Source organism: Neopelma chrysocephalum, unplaced genomic scaffold, assembly GCF_003984885.1.
Source record: "Neopelma chrysocephalum unplaced genomic scaffold, ASM398488v2 Primary Assembly neopelma1_59, whole genome shotgun sequence".
NCBI lineage: Eukaryota > Metazoa > Chordata > Aves > Passeriformes > Pipridae > Neopelma > Neopelma chrysocephalum.
This window is the reverse complement of record NW_020897714.1, coordinates 31185752-31209832: the sequence shown is the minus strand read 5'-3', so window position 1 is coordinate 31209832 and position 24081 is coordinate 31185752. Positions and strand designations below refer to the sequence as shown.

Sequence of the window (24081 nt, the reverse complement as noted above, 5' to 3'; positions counted from 1 at the left end):
GAGAAATAATTCAGTGCAGTATTATGCAGTTATGGATTAAACAATTTAATGGTGAACCTCTGTATCCTATTAGTATATTTGAATTCATTATTTCAACAAATTTTTTTTATGACCCAATGACGAGTGGCTTTAACCATTTATTTTGTAGTCAGAACGTAACAGAAGAATAATTGTCTTTGTGGAGTGCATCTTTACGTATATGAATCCATCCAAGGAATAAACCTGAGACAGTCAAATAATGCAGAATGTCATTTGGAAGTTCTTTTGTCCCCAGAGTTTGGCTATCTTATATGCAGACAAGGAACTTGCTGTCTGGGAGGGTTTTGGTGGCTGTCTGGTGATCTTTGCAACAGCCACCATCACTAAAAGGGTGGAGGACTTTGGTGTAATCAGCATTTCCCTGGGAAATATCTCAGTTGGCATTGTATGTTGTGTTCTTCTCTTGAATATGTGCTAACCACTCACAAGTCAGAAATAACACTTCTTTACTGGTCCTGGCATGTAGATAATCACTAAAGTAAATACTTCTGTGAGTGATCTTGGGGCTCAGTTTTGTGTGTGTAAGGTCTATTAACCACGGCCAACTAAGAAGATGTTCTCAGGAAGTATCCAGGGCAAACTATCTAAGCATGTGAGGATGTCACTGGTGTTCCTTTTTGCAGTTCACATTAGCAGTGTGCCAAGACCCTCACGATACCCTCATGGCATTTGGGCCAGATGTATCTCCATAAGTACTATTTATGTTAAATATTTTCTTCTCAAATTAGGCATGAAACCGAGATACTGTCTTTGTGTTGTTAGGTAACACATTTAACTTGATAAAGAAGGTAAAATGGGTAATACTCTAATCTAAATAGCTTCTGGTTTTCCATTTAGTGCTTTTTTGCGATGATGGGATTCCCTTTTTGCCTTGAAGAACCTTGTGCCTTTGTATTGCCTGATAAAATGTGTCATCTTCCACCACCAGAAGGGTTGTGTAAGTGGATACTTAGTCACTGATGATGTGAGTGGTACAAGTCATGCTGGGTGATTTCAGCCATCTTTGCACACAGTTAATCATATTTGATAATGCACAGAGCCCTTGCGTCAGGTGGAGTTGACTGTTTAAAGGATGGATGCTGAAGTGAGTTAATTTCTGGGTTTATTTTGCAACTGCTAAAGTAGTCTCAAAGAAGATTCCTGTGCTTAATATGTCTGTAGTTTTTCTGACTGTTTTTTACCATTTCTTTCCATTTATCTGTGCTAAGCTACTGTGAGGTATAAATTTAAGTGAAGAGCTTCCCTTTTTTATTTTTTTTTTCATGTGAGCAGATGACAGTGGTGCCACCCTCCTTTACAGACTTTTAGGTCAGCTGAGAAAATCAACTATTGTTTTTGGTTGTGGTTCGGGTTTTTTTTCTGGCTTTGTTTGGGTTTTTTTCAAAGTATGCAAATACTTCTTTGGTAGTCAGATTAAATTATAGGTAGGATGCTGAAGCAAACTCTGATGTGTCCATGGTGTTGGTGGAACTGTCAGTATATTCTGCTGCAGAGTGTTCTCTTACTTTCTGCATCTGGGTGAGTCACATAAATATCTAGTGCCAAACTATAGGACTAAGAGTGTAGCATGAGATAACTGCTCTCAGGATCTCTCCAAAGCATCAAGAGTGTGGATGTTGCATAGATGTGTTGCTATGAGCTGTTTATCACTGGGTGCATTGCTGGGGAGGAGGGGTAGGAACAGAGTTGTTGCCCAGGCTGGTTATGAAGATGATTTTTCCTACTTTGGTATCCTGGATTCACTAAAAACAAAGTGTTTCTTGACTCAGCTCTTTTAAACTGGATTTATTGGTCAGCCTCTTTTCAAATGGAAGAATGAAATTAGGGGGATGTGGAAAAGTAGAAGGTTTAGGTGCCAGCTGAGAAGAATATTTCAGGGGTCCTAATCTTCTACTGTACACAGATAGTGCAAGCTAAAGGTCAGCAACACAATTGATGTGAAGAAAACCAAGGGAATATGGTGTTGGGAACACTTGCAGAGTGTGCCTGTATGAAAAATATAAACAGTAGGCCATTTAAAGGGATGAAAAGAAAAAAAAAAGGCAAATTTTTACATGCACAACCCTTTCCTTCCCTTTTGCTACAGGAGAGGTAAAAAAAAGATTATTTGTTTCAGAACTTTTTTTGGGACTCTGTGAAATGATTAATAGACAAGGTGTGGTGTATACAAGAGGTTTTACTGGCTGCCTTGCCAATGAATTAGGGCCCTATTCTACAAGAAAAATAATAATGTTAGCACTTCCTTTGCAGCCATCCTAGGCTTCCGTGGTGCGGAAGTCAAATGTAAATTCTGGCTGAATTGGACCCTTATGGAGATGGTGTTCAAACAGCCTGAGAGGAGAAGAGAAACCATTCAGGTTGTGGGCCTCTGCCTGCTTCAGAGTCCTTCCATCATTGCTATAACTCTGAAAGCAAACTAATAAAACTTCCTATTGACTTGCACTTTTGTATGCTTTGAGTGGTTATTTACAGTCTACCATCAGCAGATTAAAAATCAATTAAAATCCATAGAAGCAGTCAAAGTTACATACTCCTTTTTGCTGGTAAAGATTTTTTTCAAAGATTTTACATTAATACTTGCTGCTTGGTATTACTGAAGATAATGAATCAGATTTAGGCAAAGTCTGTGCGTCTTTAACTCTGCAGGTCTGTGCATCTTTAACTTTACAGAAGCCCTGCTAAGAACCTCTCATCCTCTGTGCCTCTTGCCTTCTGTACAAATAGGAGAATTTATGCAATTCATTGAACTGAAATGGAGATGTTGAAAGCTCTCCAATGCTATCATGATGGATGCTATTGCAAATGTGTAGGGAAAACAATAATCTTAATGATAAAATGATAAGTTTAGTACCAGCACATTAGAATGGGAAGTGAATTTTAGTACTGCTAATACGTTAAAATAAAGGAGAGTTTGATTTGTATTCCTGGTTTTCCACGGAAGCCCTGCAGATTAATTTGGTTCCATCCCCACAATTCAGGGGGAAGCGGTGCTGATGTGGGACTACAGAGCCCCCCAGTTCTGCCAGTGACCTGCTGTGGGGCATTTTGGAACATGTGGGGTTTTTTTCTTGAATTTCCTCTCCATCTTTTTGCTTTCCATTCTTTGCAAGTCTGATCTGTTCGTACCATTAAACTCTCAAACATAGGGTTTCTTTTTCATTTCTTTACAGGTATGTGCTCCAAAGACTATTATGCCATTGAATAGTCATGATACTTGTTCTGATGTTATTCATGTGCATATTGGAAGGATAAAATCTACATTTCTAATTACTGGTTTTATTTGTCCTTTCTGTTTCTTGTCTTAATGCAACTTTCATCTAAAATTTACAGTAGCTGAAGAAGCCATGACTTCAGTGCATTGCAGTGATACTCGAGTATCAACCACAAAAGCCAATGCTGATTGCATGAGTAAGACAAAAGGCCCAAGCACTGAGAAACTGGGGGAAGGGACTGGGGTGAAAGTATAATTAAAGTAATTTGTGCAACCTTAATTTAGTCCTCTTGTGGGTAAGCATGTTTGTAGACTCCTGTATTTGATACAGGATAAAGACTCTGTTGATGGGTGACTTCAGAAAAGCTAAAAGGAAGTTGTCTTATCGAAAGGAGGCAGAGTAACACAGAGTAAATAAGGCCAGGCTCTTCCAACAAATGCTGAAAATAAACAAAATATGAAATGACTGTTTGTTAAGCAAGCAGAATCTATCCTGCGGGTGACATTTTACGTAAGAAAGACTGGCATGATATATTTATAGACTACCATGATACATATGCACAAGACAACTGAATTAAGATTGCACAGTCAACTTAAATCCTGCAGTTCTCTCTTTTGATTCTTAATTTGCAACCTGAATAGCGTTTTTTGTGCGTGCAGTGGGAAAAAGAACAGAAATGTCACCCTGCCCATCATATCAACTCCTTGTGGTTGTCCTTGTGAGAGCCTCACATCCAGCTGCACTGATTTCTCCCCTCTCTGCCCATGAGTTGCTGCCCTCTCATCAGCTTGGAGAGAGGGAGAATTGTCAGTGCTTGGGAGGGAGGGCAATTTTCTTCCTAACCGGTTCTCTCTGTTTACCCATCTCTGCCAGTCAGTTCATAGCTTGTCTCTACTGTTGATGGTGGTCCTGCCTTAATGCCTTTTTTCTCACTAAATTGGTTCCAGTCTCCACTTTTCAGTGGATGCTGTCACCCTCTGCTTGTCTTACTCTTGCTCTTCCACGCTATCAGTTCACATTTTTTATATTCTCGGTTTGTCCTGTAACAGCCCCCAATTGCCTTCTCACATTGCTCATCTCCCATAGCTCCAGGTGTCAGAAATCCTCTTCTGCTGGTTCTGCAGTGTTCTCACTTTCCTCATGGTAAAGTCAGTGGGTGCTGACTGCAAAGGTGAGCCCACCTTCCCGTGGGTGCCTGGAGCTCAGGGGTGGCTCAGGGCTCTGTGCAGGCACAGCCTGGTCAGCTTTGGCCATCAGGAAGGGCATCTGCCCACTGAAGGTGGGATCAAAAGTTCTTTTTTTTTTCTTTTTTTTTAGTCTGAGAATATTTTTTGATTCTTCTCTGTATTTGTAAAAATTCAGACATTCTCTGATATGTTTGCCTGACTCCCTCTCCAGGTCTGTATTGTTAGCGCTAACAAATTAATTTGCTGAAGTTATTATATTAAGATACTGAAGTTGTTCTGCTTTCCTTTTCGTTACTATGTATACCTCCTAAAATCTGTCAAAAAATATGTCTTTTTGAAGCTATACAAAAATACCATTACTTTCAATAGTGCTACCATTTCATTCTTGGAACATCATATTGCTTTACTGCTTTCAGGATTGATTTGGCTACTTTTTTCCATGCTGAGCCCTGACTCATAACAATTAGCATTACCTATATGCTAAATTGATTTCTCAAACAGAGATGATTTTTCTGAGAGGGATTGTACTTCCCCAGCATTCTCACCAACTGAGACTGCTCATGTCCTGGGGTATTAAACAAGAGGGTTAGAGTCAGTCCTCCAATTGGATCCTATTCAAAAAGAAACAAAACCAAACTGATGAGTTTTTTCAGTGTTTTACTTGAATCCCAAGGGCTGTGTTTCCTGAAATAGTTTAAGGTTCCTACATTTCTGAGTTATTGTAACATAAAATATTAACTGCTCTGCTAGAGCTATACAATCCTTCAGTTTTTGCTCAGCATATAATTTCTCTTTTTAGATATCTGACCTTTCTGTAATTCTTCTAATTTATGGAATAGTGCAATTTATCTTTTCTTTACATATCATCTTACTTAGGATGGCTGAGTGGAGGGATGGAGGGGATGCATATATCTTCTTGTTTCTTTTTTCTGACTCAGTGTTTAGTCATTATTTTCAGTATCATTTCATCTGTGGAAAGTTTCCCCATATGTCAGGCGTATTTTAAACATGCAGCTGAGATCTGTGCTACAGTAAGCCCTTTTCAGATATGATGCTCAGCAAAGGGTAGAGTTCAACCTACAGCATTTATGGAAGTGAAACTTTTTCAAAAGCTGTTCTCTAAACAAATACCAAAACTGTGTATTCTTGTGGGTTTTTTTTAAACATATCAATTGGGTTTCCCCATGTATATAATTTCCCTTAGAAGTCCATTTCTTTGTGTTTACAGAGAAACTCAGAGCTATTAGGTGAGCATACTTAAACTATAGTACCCTTTCTTACAAGATATTTCAAGTATTAAAAGTTTTTGCAAGAATCCATTAAGTACTACTAAGCACAGAGGTACAACCTGTGAGTGAGGAAGGCCCCCTGTCAGACGTCTCTCCTTCATAGTCTTTCCCTAGATTTCAGTGCATATTGAATCTCAAACTTATCAGTAATTGTTTTAAAGATGTGGCCTCAGTGTTATAAAAAAAAGTACAGCAAGGGACTGTAAGAATATTCTCAAAACAGCAATACAGAAACTTTGATTACTGTTTGCTTCCTGCAGAAGTCTGTGATTAGTTTATTGAGGATGTAGAACCTCGGAGTATTTAGTTTTCTTTAGCAAATATATTTGGATGTGTGTTTGAACGTAGTGGGGTTTGCAGGCTAATGGAATGGAGATCATGGGGAAAATAGGTATTCCTTAACCTTCCTCTTTGCTATAATTATTGAATAATGCTATTTATGGTAAGGTTGTGTACATGTTCATGTCTTGGGAGAAGGATATGGGATTACTTATTAACAAAGAAATGGAATTCCTTTTCACAGGGAATTAGAATTGTGACTCTAGACTTGCTAATTTAAATAACTTGCAGGCTAAACAGACTTTTATAAAGCATTAAATGCTATTATGTCTTGTGAACATTAAACACATTTTCTGAAAATATTAATTTCCCATTGGTTTTCTTGCCTCCTTCTTGTTGCTTTAATTTCAGACTGAATGGTAATCCATCCTCCACACACCAGAGACTGGGGATTTCTAACACTGCTCTGGTGCCTGTTTTTTTCAGTACTGTTCCCCCCTCCCAGTGGCTTTTGCCTCTGTTCTCATGAACAGTAGATGTTCACCATGTGGACTGATTCAGGATGACAGAGCCAACTGGTAATAAGTTTGCAGAAGCCTGATATCCTTGGTGACAGTGTAAACCCTGTGGTAGCCTGGCAGCTGTGAGCCTGGGTCTTCCTGAATTTCCAAAAACCTGGCAGTTTGCTCTTTCTAAACCCTGAAGACCAGTGCAGAAAGATGAAGAGAGAGCAACAGATAATCTTGGATTTTTAGGGAAAATCAGTAAGAAGTGTTCAACTCCAGAGACTGATACACATCAGTCTGACTTGTATTTTCTAGACTAATTGCCCAAAGAAGAGGTTGACCTTTTTCATGAGCATTTTCTTGTAGAGCGGAGGAGGAAAGGTGTTAGAATAAGTTGAAATTCTCTATTTATAACTACATGTTCAGCAGCTACAAGCTTGGGAAGTTTGATTCTGATCTCAGCTTTTAGTGTGTGGGGTGGTTTTATGACTACCATTTTTTAGAGAATCACAGAACAGCCCAAGTTGGAAGGGCCCCTGAAAAATTATCTGGTTCAGCCTTTTTTTTTTTTTTAGAGTTCTGAGCTGAGACATTTCTTGGGCAATCCACCATGGCAAGCAGTTTTGTGTACAAAGAAAAAAACACTTTAAAACTGAATACTACAGCTAACTGTTATCTTTAAGTCAAAGAGTTCTGTAGGCTGTGCTTCATCCTGACAGGTTCTAGAAAGTTTGAATGAAATATGACTGTAATCCTGCACATTGGTTATATTGCTCCTATTAACTCATATTGGCTACTGATTATGCAATTTCTGTGCTGGTCACTTCGATTAGCCTTGATCATTTGAAAAAAAAAAATCAATTCACTCTCCTGGTTTTAATTTTGATAATTCAAATTCGCCGTCTTCTTCATCTGCTTTGTTTGATGCTATACATAAATCAAGGTTATAGACGAAACCAATTCCTGAATGAAAAGTTTCAATTTTCTTTTCTTTTTGGCTACAACCATGCAAAGAAATCATCATTTGGGCAACTAATATGCCTAAGTATCCTTCAAAAGGAACTGTGATATATTAGAGCTGTTCAAACGTCCTCACAAATCATGTTGCCTTGCAGCTTTGATCCTGAAATATGTGAAATGATGTCTGATTTATGCCACTGATCCTTCTTTTAGATAGTTAAGTGTTCTTGCTTAATGTTATTAAATAAGTTCAAAGCAGCAAATAGGCCATCCTGGGCAGAGGACCTTTGAAAAATAGCATTCTCAGCAGGCTGCATATACAATATATGTTCTTTAGTTATTTCCTTTGCTTTTTTTGTGTGTACAACAAGCTACTAGAACTTTCCTCTGCTCACAGCTTTGGTTAGAATGGCTTTGGTTTTGTTATTTTTTTTCCCTCCCCATCCTCTTGATAGCCTTCTCCTGGGCTTTGATTTCATTGGGGTGTTTTGGGAGCATGTATGTGTCTGGGGAGTGCATAGTAACAACTTTGGGGCAATAGGGGAAAGATATCACAGTCTCTCCTAAATGGGAGGCTGATAATATGCAAGCAAAGATATAAAACAAGCTATGTGACCCAGCTGAAGCAGTATGAGGGAAAAAAACCCTCTTAAATTGTAAATTAGTGGGTCAAATTAACACTTTAAGGAGCAGAGTAAGTTTGACTACTTTTCATGAAAATCTATCGATATGTTGTCATTTCTGTTTTAGTGGGCAAAAGGAAAGAGATGAGAAAATTCTTGATTCTAAAATATTTATCAGTATGAATATTCCAATCAGAATACTGAAGTGCAAATCTCACCAGGCTTGAGGGTTGCATAGGAATCACATCAGCTCTAAATTTAGTAAATCTTTTAATGGAAATGTCATACAGTTCAGACACAAGATTTAGGGATTTCAATGTGTTATATGAGCTTTATAACCAATATTATTCTTCCGAAATTTCAGTAGGAAATATTAAATCAGGATTTCCAATCGGGTATGACCCTTGTTGAAGCAATGAGCACCATCTCAGTCATCTCCTGCTGGAGAAGATCTGTTAGCTAGGGGGAATTTCTTCCCAGTACTGCCTCTTCAGTGGTACCAATGCCTAAACATCAGGCTTTCAGATATAAGACTGAAAACAAAGATAAAACTTGAGCATGAGACATCATCTCAGTACTCTCTAGTTGCATTGACTTTATTATCTGTATTTTTAAGAACGCAAATATTTAAATTTTTTTAGTATAAAAATATTTTTTATTAATAAATACATACATTTCTATTTGCTTTTTTCTTGTTGTTAAATAGCATCCTGAAGAAATCCTGAAGTACAGGATAATATGTAGAGGCTCACCAGTTGGTTGCTTTGGTGGCTTTTTATCTGCTCTTCATGCCAGCTATTTGATTTTCCTTTTGCCTGCTTCAAAGAAGTTATTACCCTGAGATTTAGGATGTCTGGATTGATAGTTCTTCTCTGCCATGAAAAAGCATCATCATTAAATCATTTGAAGTCTTCATTACTTGGGGTCATGGGTGTGGGTGTGTGTTCTAAAATGACTTCAAACTTTACTTGTACCCCTGTTAAAAGATAGGAGGGGTTCAGGTACTGCTGTGGCTTTAAAGAGCAGTGAAAGATAGAGGTGCTTGAGAGGGATTGAAACAAATGCTCCCATCTCTGACTTTGTGCCAAATATTACAGTTTTCCAGTTATGTTCCCAAAGGGTGCAATTTGCAATCGTGTTTTCACGAGGTATTAGACCTTTTTATTCATGGAGAGATGGGTTGTATTGTTTTTCATGTTTGCTTTTTATATTTCTTTTAAAAGAAGAAATTCTTAAATAATAAATGAAAACACGAAAGGCAGCGAGAAATGTGGGGGGGGTTTTTGTGGTGGCGGTTGGGTTTTTTTTGATGTCGTTGGGAGGTTGCATTTCTGCCACCCAAAGGACTTTGAGCGTTCGACTTTTGCCGTATATGGACAGACAGATCCAATCATTAGTGAACGCCAGAAAGCAGGAGAGCCGGGGAGAGAGAGAGTGTGCGAGAGGGAGCTCAGTTTATTTCTGCGGTGTCACATCAATCTGCCCGGTTAAGTGATTGAAGGGGAGAAACGCAGGCTGCAAAAGAAACTGGGCCCTGATTTGTTCAGGGTCACCAGCAGTGGTTTGAAACCATCTTGTTTGCAGATACCTCTTTCATGTTATTAGGCTGTCAGTTGAGTGACTTTGTAAGATTTATGGCTCGAAGCTGGAGCGCGTGCGTGTGTGCGGCGACGGGCAGCGGGTGGGGGGGACAGAGATGTTATTGAGAGGACAGTGATCCATGCCTGCCTTGATTGAGCTCTGCAGCCTTTTGTCTAGTCCTAGTTAACCTCCTTATGCATTTTTATTTTCATGTGCTGCGTGAGTAGCTCAAGCAGAAGGTGAAGCAACAAGTGGTAAAAGGTTGCTCGTAACAGCAGAGAACCACAGTGGACTTGGTGCGGACTTACAGTCTGTGAAATGATGGAATAAAGGTGTTTATTGGGCAGGTCCCAGGTTTTACTTACTGATGTCTTTCAAATAGTTTTGTTTACTGTAATGTCATCAAAGCTGTTGACTGAGTGTTCCCTTGTCAGTGGTAACCTCACAGAGAAATGTGCTCTTTGAGAGAGAATTTAGAGGCAATGCTGGCTTATACTGAGAATGAAAATTTAAAAAAAGGAACAACCAAGCCAAACAAAAACAAATTAAAAAAAAAGAAAAGAAGGGGGAATAACTTGATGAAAGCAACATAGAATTTAAATTATTTTTCTGTGTTAAGTAGTAATAGGAATTTTTATTTTACATTAGTTTGAAACTTTTAAAATACTGGATTTTCCGAAGTACAAATTACTTTTTTTTTTTTTTTTAGAACTTTCAGAAAATAATGTTTTCTACTCTTCTGTTTATACAGTTCATAGTTGTGCCAAGATCAAGGCATGCATTATTTTAAAAGATGAATAAGGAAATGTTCAAAACAGACCTGAGCAGTACAGGAGTTGGTGAATGTTTTTGAAACATTGTTATAGCGTTCTGCCGTTTGAGTTTTATAACAGAAAGATTATATTTGTATTCAGTTGTCCATAGGTTAAAGGAGTAAGTAAAAATTGCTGACCTGTTGTCATTCATTTAAAAATCAAACTCTGGCATGATTTGTGTGTTGGCTTTGTTTTCAGCCTAGTCAAGTTAATTAACTTAGAGAAATCGATTCGGTCATAAATGCTTTGTAAGGATCTTCCAACACCTTTAGTATCATGATAGTTTTCATGTACTTGAGCATGAAATGCAAGTACTGCTTCATGAAGGTGTTCTTCCACACTGCTGTTTGCTAATTGATACAGCTGGGTGAAAGCTTGTGGTAGTTCTACAGAATTGAAAAAGGAACTGATATTTGTCTAAAAGATTGTTTCTTCCCTCCCAAGTTTGAGTGGTGCAGCCTTCCTGGGCAGTTGTTCCCGTGTTGAAATATCCAGCAGGAAAGTTGCTGCTAGAGCCTTTGGAGGGAAAAGAATACAGCTGCCTGCTTCTCCTCTCTCCACATTATAATGAGAATTGTTTACTGCATCACTTTCACAGGCTTTCAAAATTTGGTATTACACACTGTATAATTTTCAGCTTATAGTGTAAAATTTTAATGATTTTTAATTTTTTTTAATAAAACTAAACCTTAAAATCCTTCTCTAATTCTCTTTCTTTATTAAGTCACCAAGAAAACACCTGTTCTTTTTATCTGTGATAACTATGCACATTTTGACCCTATAGTAATGTGATACATTTCAGTATAAATAGGATCTTGGTTGTACAGACACAAAGATGCCATTCTCTCTCTATTTATGTAGGGATATTGATGAGAATCAGAGGTTATTAAGCTGAGTAAAATACTGCTTTCAGTAGAAAATTGTCTAACAAAGTCCTGCTGTCATCAGGACTGGAAAAAAAAGGTAATACCATCTTTAAATCACAGGACTGGGTGTTGGCAGACCATCACCTTGCCCTGTGCCTGGTGTGCCCACAGCCCTGCTGTGTGACCTTGCACCAGACCTGTGCTCCCATCTGCTCTCTGTGTTCCTGCCACAAAATGTGTGACGTGTTGGTTGGAAAATGCCTGAGATCCTTGAATGGAAAGCAACCTGTAGTAGAACTGCACTGTGAATTACATCACATAGTAGCTAATTTGATTGACAGAACATCTTACAAATAATAACTCTTATTTATTTATTTATTTATTTCATGTACCCCCCATCCCATCCTCTCCCACCCGCGCCCCAGCTCACTTTATTTTGGTCACAAGGCAGATGAGGTTTTGGAGGGTTTGGGGCAAAAATTTCAGTGAAACCTGAATTCTACCAAAAAGATTACTTTAGCTGCTTTTAAATGAATAAGTCATTCTGATTAACTGTGGTTAAACACAGTTTGGGGATTTACAAAGGCAAAAAGGCAAAACCAGGGTCTTCAGTATGGTGCAAGGTGAGAGGAAGAAAAGTCAATGGGCACAGATGGAAAACAGAGAGGTTCAGACTGATCATGAGGAAAAATGTCTTCATATGATGCAGTCTGGTGGCAGGACAGGTTGGTCAGAGAGGCTGTGAAATCTCCATTCTTGGAGGCTTTCAGGACCCAACAGGATTAAGCTCTGCAAAGCTTGGGCTGAGCTGACCCTGCTTTTCTACAGAAGGCTGGACTAGAGGCCACCTGAGATCCTTCCAGCCCAGATTATTTAGAGGAATTCTGTGATCTCTTCAGATGATTTGGTACAGATTTGTTATTCTGCATCTTACATCTGTGATTTCAAGAAATTCTTCAGAAAAACTTAATGATGTAGTTGTTTGGGGTGCTGACTAGCAACTGTGATTCCTGGAATAAATAATATTCTGCCTGTTGATAAGCATTAAATGTAGAGTTTGGTAGAGAGTATTCAGTATGTTTCTTGAACAGTCCAAACAATTCTAAAGGGGAAGTGTTTGGAAAAGAGAAAACTAACTGTATACCATGGGTTTATTTGGGGCATTCACTTGATTCAGTCAACTCTTGAAAGCCGTCCTGTCTTCTTTAAATCCATGGTGGCAGCTACAGTATTGCTTCGTTCCTCATTTTAAATGCTTTCTGCCTCTACTTTTCAGTCGCTCACACTTAGGTGAAATTAAGAAATCTAACTGTTGGGTATTATCTTTTAGACCTGCTGAAATAGCTCTTCCTGCTTGCATCCTTATGGTCTCATTAAGACGATGCTCACAGCATGCCTGACTCTAGTGAATATTTGCAGACCTCATTTGCCTACATTAGAGACAAAAAGCTTTAAAAAAATCCTTCTTGAGCAATAAATGGTTGAGTTTGTCAGTATCAGTGATCACAGAGCTGGTGTCTCCCAAGGCAAGCGCTGAATGCTGTCCTTGTAGTTGAATAACTATTGAAACCCTTCATCCAAGCCCTTTCCACTGCTGTGATAATACAGTAGGTCCATGGCTTTGAGCTGTGGTTTTAAAGTGTGAGGGCTGCTAAAATCAGTGAGAAGTCAAAGTATGCGCAGCTGTTATAGCAAGTTCTGTACATCAAGGACTCATGTAGGCAATATCCCATTCTACTTTTTTTTTTCTCATACCAATTACAGAGAGAAGGAATTTTAAAATTTTTATTTTAACAAGTTCCATTTTGTTGAGTCAAACTGTGACAGCTCATCATAAATCAGGATCTACGGTCTTTGGAACAAAACCCAGATTCCAACAAGTGTAAGTCATCTCTGTGGTTTTACCTTTACAGTTGTGACTCAACCGTTTTGTTTTCTCTGTGCTCGAACTTTCAGGCTGAGACTTCTGTTCTCTGGGGGTTTAAAAAAATCCTTGACCTATTCTGTAAGGCTGCGGTCATGCTTTAATGCCAAACAAAATTTCCATTCTCTCTCCACTTGGTTTATTCATTGGGTTGTGCATCAGCTGTTCACCTGCCCACCACAGGTGGCTCATTGCATTGTTGAGCCGATAACAATATATAACGGCTACTTTTTTTAAAGCATGTTAGAATCACTTTGCAAAGAAAGATGTCCTATAAATCTGAAGTAATACTGATGTTACATTTTTATTCAACAAAACTAGAAATAATGGAACTAGAAATAATAGCAAAAATATTAATCAGAGGTGATGTAACTGTCATGTTAATGAGAAGTGCTTGAACATTACTGAGCTCTACTATAAATAGATGGTAATCTCATAGATTTCCAACCCTTTTTTACTCTGTTTAAATTTCACGGTCCTGAAGAACTGGGCCAGAAAACTTAAGATTGGAGTTTTTCCCTTGGAGCTATTGAATCTTCCTGACAAAACAGTTTTTTTAGAGAGCAATAAAAGTTTACATATGTATATACCATGAAAATAACCTTTTTCATTGTATTTGAATCATCTTGCTACTCTTGTGAAAATAAACAAGAAAAGCAATTAAAAAATTAAGTTTTTGTTAGAGGGTTATTTTTCTTGTTTGAATGTCAAAATAGAATTATCAAATTTTTAGAGAAAATTTGGATCAGCTTTTTTGATGGAATCACTAATGGAAGTGAAGAAAGGAAGGTAAAAATCATTTTCTTTATCTAAAGATGGGTAAAGTGCCTCTTCATCTGATTTTTTTGTTATTATTATTTATTAAGCTGTTCATATTATAAAGTTCTGATTTGAAAGAATTGAAATATTTTATAAATTTGTGCAGAACTGTTTTGTCTCTACTTCAATTTTGTTGGTATTTTTTTCTTTTGAAAAGTTCATCACAGGCATCATGGAGAGGAGGACTACAGAAAAATTATTTGCTTGTGTCCAACTTCGGAAAGTTTGTTTCTTTGGATAATTGTCATCCTTACCTTTCAAAGCAGTAACTCAAAATGTTTATTAAAGTTTTCCAGATTTTTGGAGACTGACCTCGAGTGCATCTGCTCTTGCAAAGCTGCTCAAGCCTTGCACGGGGCAGAGCAGTGATATTTTTATCTCATCAGTCTCCAAGGGCAATAGGTCATAAGCCATTTCACTCTTCATTTGAGTAGTTCACCATTCACAGGTTGTAGTCAAAAATACTCAAATTGTTTACGGTTTTCACTTGGTCCTGGGCTAGAATATGCACTGTCCATGCAGTATGAAATGGAGTTGTACAGAAAACAGTACTTCCTAGTTATTGAGATGCTGACTTTGCAATTCTCATCATTAACTTTTCTGCTGCTATCTTCAGTTTTAGCCTTTAGATTTTATGTGCAACAGATGTCACTGTAGCGATTCTCTGCAGCCATCTGAGCACTTTTTATTTCCATTAGCGGGAAAAATTGTTGAATATAACAGGGTGGTGATGTACTTCCCTTGAGTTCTTTCAGTAGATATGAAACTAATATATGGTCTGTGTAACAAACCTCTTCCACTTTTGATCAGGGTGCCTTGTTCAAAGAACACTGGCACTGCCTGGCTTGTGGTAGGACCAAATGAGAGAGCAGCGGCCAAGATTTTTGTGTTTCCTTGTTGCTTGAACTACCAGAAATGCCGTAAGCATTGCCATAAGCATTCAGCTCAGGATGGGAGCAGTGCATCTTGATGCTACACGCAGGTGTCACAAAATAAACTGGAGAAAGTTTTACCTAGAACATCCCCCTAATGGTGGGGGGGGGGGCATTTCCCTATCTCTTGTCTTAGGATAGAGGAGCTGTTATTAGATGCATTGTTCTTGAAGACATCAGTGAGTGTTGCAAAAACAGTTTGTTTCCTCTGTGTGGAGCACATTAACCAATCTATAGCCTGTGGGGCACACCCCACCTGCCAGGACAGTTCCTCTGGCCCGTGGTCCTCTTTGATGTGTGCATTGGGACCATTTCAGGGGTGAGTTGCAGGCTCACTGTGGGGGTGGTGGGTGTTGTGCAGAACGAGATGTGTGGCACATGGCCTCACAACCTTGATTGGAAAAGGCTGCAAGGTTGGGCTGTGCTTTTTTAGATCATCAAGTTTGAGGCAGAAAATTTCCAAGGTGGTCACTGTTATGGGATTCCCTCTTTGTGTGTCATCTCCTGACTCCCATCAGGTGACTTTTTTTTTCTTTCTGCTTTTATATGAACTGAGACAATCAGAGAGTGCTTCATCTTAGGTTTCCTGTTTCGAGTCATGAATTTTAATAATACCTCTGGAATTTGCTATGTACACTCACTGAAAATTCCAATTCATCTCTTTCCCGCCTTTGTTTCAGCTTGCTATTAGCAAGTTAATGAAAGACTGCTTGCACACTCCCTAAAACTGTTCACTTACACTTTATTCTGTGTATTGATATAATCATTGCACAGTGTCTGTATCTACCACAGTTTAAGGTTAAAGTTTAGAGGCAGTCACAGGTTTGGGGTTTTTTTTTAATCTATAAAACTTATTTTCCTCTGGAATTTTTGGAATGAAACCATACTTTTTTGTTGGAATATGTCAAGTTCAATGAAACTTTTGTGGAGAAAGGTTTCTTATCTCCAGATTCTACTTTCTCTTCGAAACCAGATGAAAAAAATCTGTAAGTTGTTCTAATCCTATGAAAACTCACTTGTGGCTTTATTGATCTGGATAAATTTTTGCCCTACCTGACTAAAACTTTAGACTTACTTTTTGGTTTCTTTCATAACAGATAAAAGCCTTTGCCTCTCACTTATTTGGCTGTCTGGCTGTAACAGAAGGGATGGAGAGACCCAGCACATGCTTCCAATGTGTGAGAGACTGGTGTAAAGACCTTCATCTGAATCAATTATGGTGGCAATTTGAAGACTGTCTTATGCTCAGAGTGAAGGCTCTATACTGCTGGTGTCAGTGCAGTTGACTTACCTGTTTGCTTGGGTATGTCATACTTTTAACAGTGCTGGAGTTGTCCCATTTTGGAACTTAAAAAGAGCTTGAAATTGCACAGTTTTTTGTTTTAAGAATGGGGAAGCTATTCCCTGCTCAGCTAACTTTGAGAATTGTAAGCAAAGTTGTGTGCAGGTCTCTTACGTGCCTATAATGCATGCATCTACTGAACAAGAGAAAAATTTTTTTTCATCTGTTGCCAGCATAAACAGGTGTTTTTTTCCATAGAGGATTGTGATAAGAGAGCTGGCTGCTATAAACCTTTCAGGTTTTGCTGGTTTATATGCAATCAGTAGTGCTCTTGCCTTTTCTCTTAGAACTTTAGGTAACAGTAGTAGTGGGCAAGTCATCTAAAGGTCTCCAGTTGTGTCCCAAGAGTTGAGGGCTCAGAAATGTTATAAATCTTGAAGTATTTATTTTGGATGTGATGTTTTTATAACAATATCAAACCTTTATATATGGTGCCTTTGATTCCATAGCACCCCAAAGCACTGTATAGAATTACTAGAGAGAAAAAGCTTCCCTTCATGCCCTTTCCTGTGCACTGGACACACATCCCCAAAAACAGCAGGAGGAAACCCAGAGTGAGCAGTGATTGTTTCCTTCAGTGAATTTATTCTGTTTGCTTCAGTTCCCCCTCTGCCATTTTCTCCTCTGTCACACTGCCTGGAAATTTGCAAGGAGGAGGAAGAAAGGCTCCAATTTGGATGAAGGAAGGAATTAATGTAGTGAACTCCCATGTGCTGTCAAGTTTCCAGAAACCTTCCTATCCCATTGGCATGAAGCTTTGTGGATTTGCAGGGACCATGAAGGGGAAAGCCAGATGCAGTGCAGCAAATATTCTTCTCAAAACCACCCATATATCTAAACAGGATTTAATGCATGTAAAAAGCAGAATTCACCACTGTGTAAGGGCTTTCAGAAAAAAAAGCGTGTTAAAAGTAGGGGGCAGGGGAAGCTTTGGTGAACTGCTGATTTTCAGGCACAGACTCCTAAAGAAAGATTTCTGTTTTATAACCTGCAAGGCCAACACATGGATAAAAAGCAAGCAACAGTAAATTAGTTTGCAGTGCTGGGATGGCATACAGGTTTATGTTACCCCATTTTGAATGAGGTATTTGGTGTACAGCACCAATATAGGGCATGTAGCATATGAGTAAATAATCAGATGGTCTAACCTTTGTTAGAAATAGAAGTAAAAATATGCCAAGTAACTCACTCGATGTTGGAGCTATTACAATCTTCACAAACAACTGAAAAGAATTCAGTTAATTATGGAATATTTCTGTGTTCTCTTTAATTGGTAAAAGACCAATTTGATTCACATTTCATGCAACTGTAGAATTACAGAGTAGGTTAGAATTAGGTTGGAATGAAGCTCTGAAGAGACTTACCTAACCTCCTGCAGCAGGTTGTCCAGTTGGGTTTTGAATGTTTGCAAGGGTGGAGACTTCACAACCTCTCTGGTCAGATGCTGGCAGAGGTGACCATCTTCCTGGTAAAAAAATCTTTTCCTTATACTCAACTGGCATTTCCATTGCCTCCTGTCCTATTGCTGCGTGTCTGTGAGAAAGCTCTGGCTTTGTCTCTTCTTTCCAAGGTACTTGCAGAAGCTCTTCTTGCAGCCTTTCTCATCCTTTGCTAGTTCCACCTCCACCTGAGCTCTTATGTTTCTAACTCCTTGCTTGCTTGGGGAACGTCTCAATTTGTTCTGTGTACCTTTTTGCATTACATATAGACTTCCTTTTGCATTTGAGCTAGCTGAGGAGTTTCCTATTGGCCACACTGGCCTTCTGCCACCCTTGCTTGACCTTCTACACATGGGAATAGATTCTGTGTTTTGAGGGAGTTGTGGTTTGGAAATCAAGCAGCTCTTCTTGAGCCCTTTTGCCTTCCAAGGCAGTCTCTGTTGGATCCTGACATGTAAATCCGAGAAAAATCTGCAACCTGAAATCTGCTCTCCTGTGGTCCAAGGCATGGTTCTGTCTTCCTCACTCCTATTAGAAGCTTAAAATCCTGAATGTCATGGTCACTGTGGCTGAGGTTCCCCTTGACATTCACATCCCTGACCACTTCCTGCTGCTTTTTGAGTAAGAAGCTCAGCAGAGCATCTCCCTTAGTTGGATTGTCCATTGCCTAATTAGTTCTTTGGATATTTTGCAGAAAGTTTCAAAATATGTTCCTAATGGTATATACTCTACTGAGAGAATCAAGGACTTTAGTCCTGTTTAAATGATATAATATTTATATTATGTCGTTGTAAAGTGAATAATTAAAATACTGCACCATGTCCAGGCATGGCAGTGTTAAAACTACCTACAAATTAATTGAGTTTAGCAGAACAATATGAAAAGCTTTGGTTATTGGAATGGGACGGAGAGCTATGCTTGTTTTGTTTTGTTGGGGTTTTTTGCTCTTGCAGGGGATAAAAAGAGACTTTGGTAGGCAGACCCTTTTTGTCTTTCTTGGACAAGTGTTCTCACTTGAGTTTCCAAACCTCTCTCTTTAAGCATATGGAAGTTAAATAATACCAAATATATATGATGTACACATAGGTGTAAAGGCAAAACGCATTCTTTGTCATGTGGGAGTCAACACTTTGCTATCCTACAAAAGCTAATATAGCCACGTGTTTTAGACCCACTACACGTAATTCTGTATTGCAGATTATCTTCTCCAGGGCACAGCTGCTTTCCATGGAATGTCTTTGATGCACTTGTGCTGTGTTGGTCAACCACCTTATCTCTGTGGTGTGTGGGAGCCATCACAATATCGAATATGCCAAGGTTTTAGCTCGCTGCTATTGTGCTAATGTTTGCTTTGTTTTTTCCCCGCATAATCTTTTTTTGCATCCGCTGCTCACTGATCTGATAACACCTGTGTGCTAATAGAATTACAGAGTTGGCGATTAGCAAAGGTGTCTTTGTTTTACACCCCCTTCTCTCTTTATACTTTATTAAAGAGGGTTTTAGAACAGATGCTGTGACTTTTTTCCTCTGCTTCCTCCCACGCCATGACAGAGTATCAGCTTGTGAAGTCTTGCTTTGTTATTAAGTGAATATGGACAAGGGCGTCCCTCTTCTAGACATTATATGAAAAAATAAACATGTGAGAAATCATCTTTGTCTCAGAGTTTTTGCAGAGACTTTCAATGAGACTAAGTCAGTGCAAATAGTTAAAGGTTCTAAATTCAGGTGTAGTTCAAGGAAGCAATCAAGATGTTTATCCAGCTCTTTAAACTCTGAAGTATGCCGATAGAAATCTTATGCCAACATTCTCTGTCACAGGGAATTTCTTGTTCTAATTTCTGGAAACTGACAACAAAAAATCTTTTAATGAAACATTTCAGGGTTTAAAAACTCATACTGACTGTAAAAAGTTATTAAATTCTCTTGCTAATCTTGACCAAATAGCGCACCTTCACTGTCAGTGTTCCTGAGCAGAAGTAGTATCTTAACTCACTCCTTACTCAGCTGAAATTCTAAATTATGCTAGTAACTGCTACCTGTTACAAGTTTGCTGGGCAAAGCTAATTCTAGTTGTGCATTTCTAGTGGTTTTGTCCCAGTGTGCTAATGAGGGGTTAAACTAGCATCAAATTTTCCATCATCTGGCTATCCCTGTTGTTAAAGGCATGTAAACTGTACTGTGAAGTAAACCCGTCTACAATTGGCACACAGCAAGATAACAACACTGCTCGTAAGACAAAGTGTTGGTACACCACAAGATTTGAACGGGAACTCAGAAGAAATAGTGAAGTTTTAGCTATTTTAACATTTTGACCTTTTTCAGAAAATGAACATATTCTCCAAAGCACAGAATATGTTGAATCAGCAGCAGGCGATGTGAAACCAGATTGTGATGTAATCTTCAAGAAAACCATATTTGTAATAAGGTTAATTAAATTTGCTGCAAGCTTGTGACAAGCATGCTGTAAGTTTGCCAGTAAATCTGGTCTTGCTTTATCAAACTGAAGGGCAAGAATTAAAAAAAAAAAAAAAAAAAAAAAAAGGGGAAAAAAAAAAGGACAGAAAAAGGGGGTAAAAAAAGAAAAAGCTTTCCTCCTCCAGAACAAGTAGTGTGTTGCCAGAGGACATGCAGACTGGCAACAATAACTAATACGTTATGAGAGGTTGAACAAGTTTAAATGGGATTTGTCTCTGAACTGAAAGGCATATTGTAAGAAATTTCTTTGTCTCCTTGTGATGCTGTTAAATTGAAAGCGCGATGGGAGGCTTCAGTAGAGGCAACAAAGGTTGAAATGATAGCCTGCTGTTTGCAGCAAGCATCATGGCTCCACTGATGGTCCAGACATCTGGTAACAACAGCCACTCCTTGTCAGGTTTTGCCCCTCACTGGGCGCCTGAGCACTTTGCACTGTTTAACTCATCAGACTCTTCTAGCTCAGTATGCTCTGCATCAAGAATGTTTATGTAATAAAACAGAGCTAATTAAACATTTCAAAGGGAAACATTATTTTAACTCTAATTAGATATGATTACGGTTTCCTTATGCCTGCGCTGGATTGGTACTGCAGCTCTGTTGTTTCAGCTCCTCGCTGAATTCTGCAGCATTGTTGTTGAAAATAATTTTTGCATCTGCTTAAATAGGCTTTGTATTCCCCTTACCCAGAAATGAGCTTAAAATCTTTGATCCAAGGTGCCTGTATTTAAAGTAACAGCATATGACCCTGAGACACATGGGGGAGGTCGATACCCCAGGCAGTCAAGGAAATAGGAAAAGCCCCCTCGCTTGAAACGTTTGAGGGTATTCCAGGCAACCACAAGTGCTGGCAGGTGGGTGCACACCATGTATGAAGCATCTACTTTCCAGGTATTTGTGCTGTGATTCAAACTTTTCATAATTATTAAATCTGGCATGACTGGAGCTAGGCAGGTACCACAGAGCTGTTATGGCGTGCACAGATGGATGCAGGTTCTGTGACCTTCCTGGAAGTCCATCGTTAAGCAAGGCAGTTGTCACAGGCAAATATAAAAGCATATCCTTCTGTATGTATTTAATCTAGAAAGATAGCATCTGACAAAGCTTTGGAGACACATCATGTCAGGATACCAAACATCCAAATAGCTGAGAAACAAATACATAGGGAAATCAAAAAGAACAGGCTAATGGCAGTAATAATAAGTGAATATTTTGTCAGTTAAGCAAATGCTGTATAACTTGTTTAGTGTTTTCTAGCTTTTATGACAGAGCCAGTCTGCAGATCATATGGGAGAAGCAGACTGAATATAAGAACCCATCCTTTCTTTGTCATCCCTAAATCCAAGTTTTTATGAGGAATTTCTTCAGCTAAAGGACGTTCAAATGCAAGTTTACTTCAGCTTTTCACTTGATTTTCACCCTACCCGAGAATTTTTTAAACTCTAGCTTGGGTTTCAAAAAGAAAAAAAGGAGGGGAGAGAAAAAAAAAAAGGCAGGCTTTCATTCAAACTGGTTCTCTGCAGTCCTAATTAAAATAGACTTCAATGAGAAGTTTTTTTTTCCTCTTCCAACTGAAGCTTAAGGGCATAGTTCTAGCTGGAGAGTATATTGTGTTCATTTTACTGTTTGAGTGGTTTGGTAGAGAAGCTGTCTTTCAAACGCAGAGTGACTACTACGATGCCTCAGGACTCAGCTGTCACATCAAGGCTGTTTTCCACATATATGTATTATATAATGTGCATATATCATCACCGTCAGGTAGCTGAAGTTTGTACATCTTACATGGAAACAACTTTTTCTTGTGTTTAAGAAGTTCTCTCTACAGTGGGATTAGAGGTAAACGTGTCTTATATTTTAAAGGGAATAATGAAATGGGTTGGCCCTTTAGGAAGAAAAGAATGATGCAAATGGAAAGACACATGTATAAATCTCTCTCTCTCTACATAAATTGAGCTGCAGTGCTGCTGCAGTATCCTTTCCTTTGTGCTACGAAAACCGAAGGGGGGAATTATTTCCTTTAAATGTTACAGTCAACCTAAGTGACTGCAAGAGTTAGTAGACTGAGAGCAGCACTGGAAAAAGAAACCTCCCATTTAGCCACAGAGGAAATCTTCCATTTAGCCATTTAATTAAATAGGAAATGGCAGTGCATAGCCCAGTCATTGTCTCAGCCCTCGTGGAGAGGATCAGAAGAAGGTCAGGAGCTTGTTCATTTTCCATGCCCACGGCCTCAGTCCTGAGACCACCAGCAAGGATGGCCAATTAATACCAAGTGCTTTAGGGGGTTTTGGCTTGTGGGGTGTTTTTTCTTTTTTTTTTTCTTTTTTTTTTTTTGTCCACTAGGATCTAGATTGAAGTTGCAAATTCATTTCAGAGAAGCTGCTACACAGTAGGTGAGAAGGATTTCAGTCACTGCATCTCTGAGTAAGAATGAGATTAGTCAGTGAAAAGTGAAATACTGGTGCCTCGTGGTTTTTCTGTAACTAGGACTGCCATACCACCAAAAGACACGTTCTCAAAATCTGCAGAGTTTCGGTTTCAGAATTCAGTCTTCTGCCCAATGCACTGAAAATACAATGTCAAACTGCAACACTGAAAACCCCTGAATTTCCTCATCCTCAAAGACCTATTTTTAAATTTTATTATCACACTCATTTTCTGAATCACCTGTACCTCTGAGGAGCCCGTACAAAGCTATCACTGCTTGCTGGTAAACTTTTTTAAACCTTACCACAGCAGCATTACTGCTGCTGGGCTCTCTTTCACTCCATCCCATTATCTCCGATTATTAAAGACTCAACTTGGTGCAATGAAATTCTGGCAAATTTGAGTACTGGGAGCATCTGCAAGCCAGGCAGCACACTGTCATTGATAGTGTGAGCATCACCTGTAGCCGTCTGCTTGGGATAGTATTCATGGTGATATCTCCTGGAAATTAGACTGACAGCCCCAATTTGTGTTGCGTGCTGTACATCACCCAGCAGATTTCAAAACACAATCCTTTTTTTTGCTCGCAGTTGACCTCAGCTGGATTCACTCTCTCTGAGAATTGAAAGTGAGTGATATTACTGAAGAAGGATGCCTGTGTTTTGCTGGCTGCTGGCCTCTTCTTCCCCAGTCCAGGCGCCAGTGCTGGTGCTTTGTTTTCCTCCCCGCTGTGACCGTGGTAGCCAGGTCTGATGCCACGGATCAGGGCTGGCTTGTCCCCAAAGTGAGTCACATAAACTTGGATGCTCTGGGCTGGATGTCCGGAAATCAGTGAAGTATCGGGCAGATAAGTGAGAATTTAGGAACCTGTCCAAGTCCCACAACAGCCACTCTTCCCTTGACTTCAGTGGGAGATGTGTTTCCAGTGCTGCTTTCAAAACGTTGTATGACTCCAGTTGGTAAGTGCTTGGCTGTCTGTGGCTGTGTTTTGCTGCTTGTAAGGATCTTACAAACTTACTTTGAACAAATTTGTGATTGTAGAGACAATGCTGACTTCTGTATGTATTGTCTATCCTGATCAGAAAGCAAATGTCATGAAGACTTGTAATATGCACAGGTTTTTGGAGGAGCTGGCTTGCCTTCCACCCTGCAGTGTGATTCACTGGTGGCTGTGCACATATATGTTCTGTACATACACGTTACACATACGTATATTCCCAGTTTCAGTGGTGGTGAACAGAGGTTTGAAGATAACTGGGATTTTTTTTTAAAAGTAATTAAGGTTTCAAAGAACCATCTGACTGTACGTGTAAGAAATGCAGAGGCAGTGTGTGGTAACTTAATTTGAGCAGAGCATAAGGTTAGCTGT

At 39.0% G+C, this 24081-nt stretch overlaps 1 protein-coding gene across 7 annotated transcripts in view; it reads left to right on the top strand.

Moving 5' to 3' along the window:
- Positions 1-24081, top strand: part of SOX5 (SRY-box 5) — a 641934-nt gene that overhangs the window by 199757 nt on the left and 418096 nt on the right. For 2 of the 7 annotated variants that reach the window (XM_027680808.1, XM_027680809.1), the window contains exon 1: positions 15141-15211. The exons of 2 other annotated variants lie outside the window; for them this stretch is intronic. The gene's annotated coding sequence lies outside the window, so the exon portion shown is untranslated. Of the gene's footprint in view, positions 1-15001; positions 15021-15140; positions 15551-24081 lie in introns of those variants that run through there. 3 more of the 7 variants (XM_027680805.1, XM_027680811.1, XM_027680804.1) reach the window with 3 other exon arrangements.